Source organism: Sciurus vulgaris (assembly GCF_902686455.1).
Source record: "Sciurus vulgaris genome assembly, chromosome: 17".
NCBI classification, from domain to species: domain Eukaryota; kingdom Metazoa; phylum Chordata; class Mammalia; order Rodentia; family Sciuridae; genus Sciurus; species Sciurus vulgaris.
The window spans coordinates 67,971,323-67,977,689 of NC_136478.1; the positions used below are offsets into that span (position 1 = coordinate 67,971,323).

Below are 6,367 nucleotides of genomic sequence, written 5' to 3' on the forward strand. Positions count from 1 at the left end.
CTTCTCTGTGGGGAATGGGGCTACTATATCATACTCCTTACTAGGACATGCCACTAATGGTTGGGCTGGTTACTCCCTCCACACCGGCATATGTGGGACCTTGTGGCAGGAGGACTAGGTGGGCTGAGCTGGGGAATGGAAGCAGAAATAGCTGAGTCAAAGTTGGAGGAGGAGGAGGAATTAAGAAAGGGAGAAGAAGGAGGCATTGGAGTTTGCAGGAAGAGCAGAGAAGTGCAAGAAAGAAGAGACTTGAAGATAAGGAATCCCTTTCCATCTGCCCGCTCACTTGTGGAAGCTGTGTGCCAATATCTTTGGTAGCCACAATCCACCTTCCCATGGAGTGATCTTTCATCCCTGCACAGGCCAGTTTGTGATCGGTAGTCATTCCTTCCCAAACTAACACTTTAGCATTTACCGGGAAGGCCATACAGGGAGGGGCGGAGGTTGGAGTCAGTGAGTTCTTTCCCAGTATCATAAAATGGCCATTGGGAAGATTTCCCACCACCCGGAGGCAGCAGCTCTTTGGGGGGAACTTTGGAGCCCCCTTTGGGGGGTCCTGGAGAGAAGCAGGCCTTAAGGGCAGATAATGTAGGGCAGACTCTTAATGGGGGATCCTCCCCTCAACCAATTTCCCTCTTCCTAAGAAGTTGTTCTACACGATCCCATGTGGACTAGTCAAAAAGATTAGTGGCAGGGAGCCAAGGGGCCACCCAAGTAAAGGTGTCCCAGGCTTTTTCTGCCTGTGTATCAGACAACTCAAGGCCCCTACTCTTCAGCATGAGTCTGAGAGCTGAGAGTGCAGGGTCACCATGTGTGGTGTGTGTTTACCCAATCTTTTCAGGGATGCCTGTTAGGGGCAGTTATGGTTCATCACTAGCTCCCAGAAAATGCTCCGCAGACACAGGTCTCACACAAGGAACTTTTTTTATGCAAATGATTCACGTCCAGTCGGGGGAAAGGGAAGAAAGAAAAAAAAAAAAAAAGCATGGTGCAAGGTTTCTCTCAGACATAGGAATTTCACGGGCTGAGAGGAACCAATCGCGGAGGAGAATTCTTACAGACTGACTGAAGGACCAATGACATATTAGAATGTAACGTGGGAGGCAGGAAGATTACGGCAGCGTAAGCTGGAAATTCCTGTAACGTGAGAGGCGGGAAGAACGCAGACTGACAGGTGATGGGGAGGCTGGAAATTCCTGTAACCAGAGAGGTGGGTGAATGCAGATTGACAGGTGGTGGGGAGGCCAGTTTCCTTACAATACCCTTACTTTGGAACTCGCTTGGCCTGATCTGATGGTACTTTCGGTTTCAAAGCTGCCTCTTTGCTTTGGCTGCGGGTCAGCCTTGAGGGGCCCCACGTTGGATGCCAGTTGTCAGGGTCTTAAGCCCCCTTGCTCTTCTCGACCAGTTGCAAGGGAAGGGAACACTCCCCAACAAGGTCAGACTGGGATAGGTAGGGCCGAATGACTGCCAGCTCCTAGCCCTCCGGGTGGTGGACAATCAGATGCATCAGGGTGACCAGTCACAGCAGGAACTCATTTATTGAGGAAATCAAACAGCTTTTATGTAGGGTGGGGGCCAGGCAGAAACCAATAGCTTAAAGTTCAGCAAGGCATGGGGGTTCACACAGGTGAGAGTCCCATAGGAATATATGGCAAGCACGAGCTGATCACATTCGCGGAACTGTTGTTAACCAATCCCTGATGGTGGCCCGATTTATTGTCATTAACCTTTGAAACCACCTTTGAGGCCTTGATCTTGCTCACTCACCAAGGAGTAAGGAGTCAGCCTGAGTTAGTTAACGTGTCATTACTCCCAATACAAGGGTGACTTCCCCAGGACCTAAGCCCCTTCTCCTTGCCTCCACTTCTCAGTTTCCACTTCAAACACATCACACTGGGTCAAAGCTTTCAACACACGGAACTTTGGAATAAAACATAAACCCTAACCAACCCAAAGTCCCTTTTCACAGGATAGAAACACTAGAATTAAGTGTTTGATGTTTCTGCACTTGAATTCTGTCACCAACAACAGGGGAAAAAAGGTCTTTTAAACATTTGAAATTTTCAAAATCAAAAATACAAGAGTACATGTTGAAATTGTTCATTCATATAAAGTACGAAAGAGGTGAATGTGATATGTAATCAGATGTCACCTGCTGGTCACTCTTGGTGACACTTATGTGAGAGGAAACACAGAAACCTTAGAGAATGAGGATTTTGTTTGTCCACATAGAAGTGCCCTACACAGGAGAGTGTTCAGTTCATGTACAATATTTTGGCAAGGCATGCCCATCTTATACATGAGACTATCTATTTAATTTTAATTAATATTTTTATGTTTTCAAAATTATTCTAATTAGTTACACGTGACAGTAGAAGGCATTTAGACACATTGTACACAAATGGAGCACAATCTCCTTCCTCTGACAGAACATGATGTAGAATCACACCAATAGTGTAATCATACATGCACATAGGGTAATAGTGTCCATCTCATTGCACTGTCCTTCCCATCCCCATGCCCCCTTCTCTCCCTTCACTCCCCTATGCACAATTCAAAGTGCCTTCATTCCACCCACCCCACCATGATGGATCAGCATCCACTTATCAAAGAAAACAATTTGCCTTCAAATTTTGGGGTTTGGCTTATTTCACTTAGCGTGAGCATCTCCAGCTCCATCCATTTACTGCAAGTTTCATAGTTTAATTCTCCATTAAGGCTGAGTAATATTCCATTGTGTACGTGTAACACATTTTCTTTATCCACTCATCTGTTGAAAGGCATCTAAGTTTTCATAGTTTAGCTCTTGTGAACTGAGCTGTTATAAACACTGATGTGGCTGTACGACTCTACTATGCTGATTTTAAGTCCTTCGGTATAAATCGAGGAGTGGGATAACTGGGTCAAAAGGTGGGTCCATTCCAAGATTTTTGAGGACTCTCCATACTGCTTTCCATAGTGGCTGCCCCAATTTGTATTCCCACCAGTAATGTATGAGTGTAATTTTTCCCCACATCCTTGCCAACAATTATTGTTGCTTGTAGTATTGATAGTGGCCATCTGACTGGAGTGAGATGGAATCTTAGTTTTGATTTACATTTCTCTAATTGCTAGAGATGATGAACAATTTTTCATGTTTGTTGATTACTTGTATTTCTTCTTCTGTGAAGTGTCTGATTAGTTCCTTGGCCCATTTATTGATTGGGTTATTTGGCTTTTTGGTATTAAAATAAGACAATGTGTTTTAATGATACATATCAGTGATATAAAACAAAATATATATTAGTTTCCAGTGTCATATATACACATGTGGTCTATTTATCCAGTAAAGTTATATTCTTATCAGCTTTGGAATAAATGAAATGTAACATTTTGAAAATTACACTGCAGAAAAACAAAAAACACATTAAAATAAAACAAAAGTAGATCATTGCTTCCCATTTTACTCAATATTAAATGACATACCACAGGTCTAATTTTAGTTCTGAAGACAAATATTGTTTGACTGTGCTCACGTTGATATTTCAATCAAGAGATAAAGATGAGTCATAAATATAAAAGTAGAAAACTGAAAAACATTTTCCACATATTTAAATAAGCTAATCAATCAAAATATCACAAAAACATATCAAATCTATGCTGACGAGTTTTGGCAACATGTGGGTTTTATATTTAAATATGAAATTTACTTTCATTACATCTAATTTTCCAGAAATATTACTTCATAATTAATAAACATAATTCCAGTGATATGAATGTACATAAGCACACATTAATACACACACACACACTTATGTGTGTCTACAAATACATGTGTCTAAATCACCATTCTCATAAGACTTGTGTAACTGTTTTTACAAGTGTGTGGGTAAAAAGAAATATTCAACCAAAAATTGTGCAAAAGCTTACAATTTATATATTCCTCATGATATCAGGAGTTTTCCCATTCCTTATTAATGTTAGCAGAGCCTGGATGCATTAGAGTCCCTGTTCATGAGCAGGAAGGGGCTGACAGCTGGGAAACACCCAGCAACTACAGAGGCTGTGCTCACCAGGAACCTGTTGGGATGGTAAATAACAGCCAAATTTGAATGAAGCAGGAAAGTGAGTAAAATGAGACAAAAGTGCTCACCAGGAGGAGGATGGCTTTGGTGGCTCTGGATTCAGGGGAGAATCTGAAAGAGCTGGTCTTGTGCACATGCTGCATTCTCTGCTTGTGCCTGTGCAGGATGAGCACCATGGAGCTGCTGGCTCAGAGCATGAGGCCCACACACACAGCATCAGGGAATGACAGCAATGCTGCATGCAGTGAGTCTGTAGTTGTATCATGATGAACACTTAAACAGTACCCCAAACCTTTCAGGCTGGTAAAATTTGTACTATTCCTGTTTCCACTCACATACATAGGAAAAAGAGCATTTAAAAGGAGGTACAGAATCCAGCTCAAGCATGCAAAAGAGTCAATGTACCTGGGAGCTTTCACTTTAAGTTCTGCCCACCTGGAGTTTCCAGAACTATTCGTAATAGCCTGAAAGATGCTCAGGAGGCAGGTACTGTAAGTGGACACACCCCTGCCCACCCTGTGAAGAGTGAAAAGTAGTTTGCATCCAATATCACTGAGAAAATATTTCAAAGTGAAAGCTGACACTGTCTGGGGAATTCCTCTACACAGGAGATTTAACAAGTTGGCCACAATCAAGTGCTGAAGAATCAAGTCTGTGTGTCTTACCCTGCACCTAGTGAAATAAAGAACCAGGTAATGGAGGAGAAGAGAGGAATTGCCCAGAACTCCTACCACAGTCTGTGACAGTAAGATGATTCCTACAGTCACCTCAATGGCTGCCATCCTGTCAGTTCCCTGCTGTCCCAAGCAGAGGGTTCTGCAGGGGAACAGGAGTCTGGGGTTCCATGTATTGTTAACCAAATTCCAATATTGCCCACTCTCCAGAGTTCCGATTCAGAACATCTGCTTCATGTTTCCATTACACTAGCCAGGTGTAATGAGGTCAGGGTGATAGTTGGAAGCGTGATTGTGGACTTCCCTTCTGTGCAGGCAGCACATGGTGTCTTCAATCTTCACAATTTGAGGCAGGTGTTGAGATGATTGAATGATGACAAGAAGAAGTGGACATGCAGAGTTAAGTATTTGCCAAAATTCACAACACTTGAGGCTGAGGTGTCTTGAAACTGGCTAAGAGGTAACAGAGACAGTATTGTGAACCAGCAAACTTCCCTGAAGCCATCAAGGCGAGTTTTCAAACAATACAATTCTGTATTTACTTTTGTCTTTCCATATTACTATTACCTTATAAGCTGGTGGCATTTATACATTTTTATTGTAACACGTTCCCATTCATTGGAAAGACTCATTTATAGACTGATATCTATTATTATGGGACATTTAGATGTTTCAGTGAATGCAGATGAAGTGAGGGAACTAGAACACACAGGCACCTGACCCATGATGTGCAATGAGGCCACCCTGGTCCACAGCAGGACCATGACCACGTGGCCCCACTGTGGTGTCAAGAACCAAGTACAGTGGCACCTACCACAGCACTGGTCCATGAACCACAAGCAATGCCAGCAGCTTTAGTGCATGTAACAAGAACATGCAAACAGAGAGGAGAAATAGAAAATCTTTACTCATTGTAGAGGTTACACTCTTGAGTTAATTCAAACCTGAATAAAGTGGGATTATTCTAAGGAAGCAAGATTGCTGAATGGTATTCCAAGAAACCTGGTGCAGTATGGCATATGTGAAGCAGGATCTTGTGCTTTTAAAATTTCAAATATCAGATTATAATCTTTCATTCAAATGCATATATTTATGAACTTTTCATTGAAGCAAATTCAGAATCACAGAGAAACTGAGCAGACAGTGAAAAGACCTCCTATCTGCTCCTGGACACTCATCACCTTCTCCACTGTCAAATTCCTAGCGCTGATAGTACATATGCTACAATCAGGGGAATATGTTGAAACAGGTGAAAACAAGGAGATATTATGTCTGACAGTGGAGTTGGATATTTATGATCAATTTTCTGTACATGTTCCTTCTCACATTAAGAGGGGAAGAGACTCACCATCTTACAGACCAACATCTCACTAACTGAGTTGGTGCCAAGTTCCTGCTGGAACAACAGCCATCCAGATACACTGCCTGCCCAGGATGAGGGGACCCTGTAAGCTCTTCATCCTCTACTCCACAGGTGAGGAGAGGACACAGCTCTTGATCCAGCACCCTGAAGAATTCAGGTAAAATTCTTCTAATGGAGGCTGGGCAGCACACTGATTTGAAGAGTCATACACTTTAAATATCACACTTCATTTTCACCTGGAAGAAACCAACATGGCCGCTGTC

At 42.6% G+C, this 6,367-nt stretch overlaps 1 pseudogene across 1 annotated transcript; it reads right to left on the bottom strand.

Moving 5' to 3' along the window:
• Nucleotides 1-3,962: 3,962 nt before the first annotated feature.
• LOC306648266 (vomeronasal type-1 receptor 4-like) lies at nt 3,963-4,849 on the bottom strand (annotated as a pseudogene). Its single transcript has one exon. The product of its transcript is annotated as a vomeronasal type-1 receptor 4-like (transcript).
• Between the last annotated feature and the right edge of the window lie 1,518 nt (nt 4,850-6,367).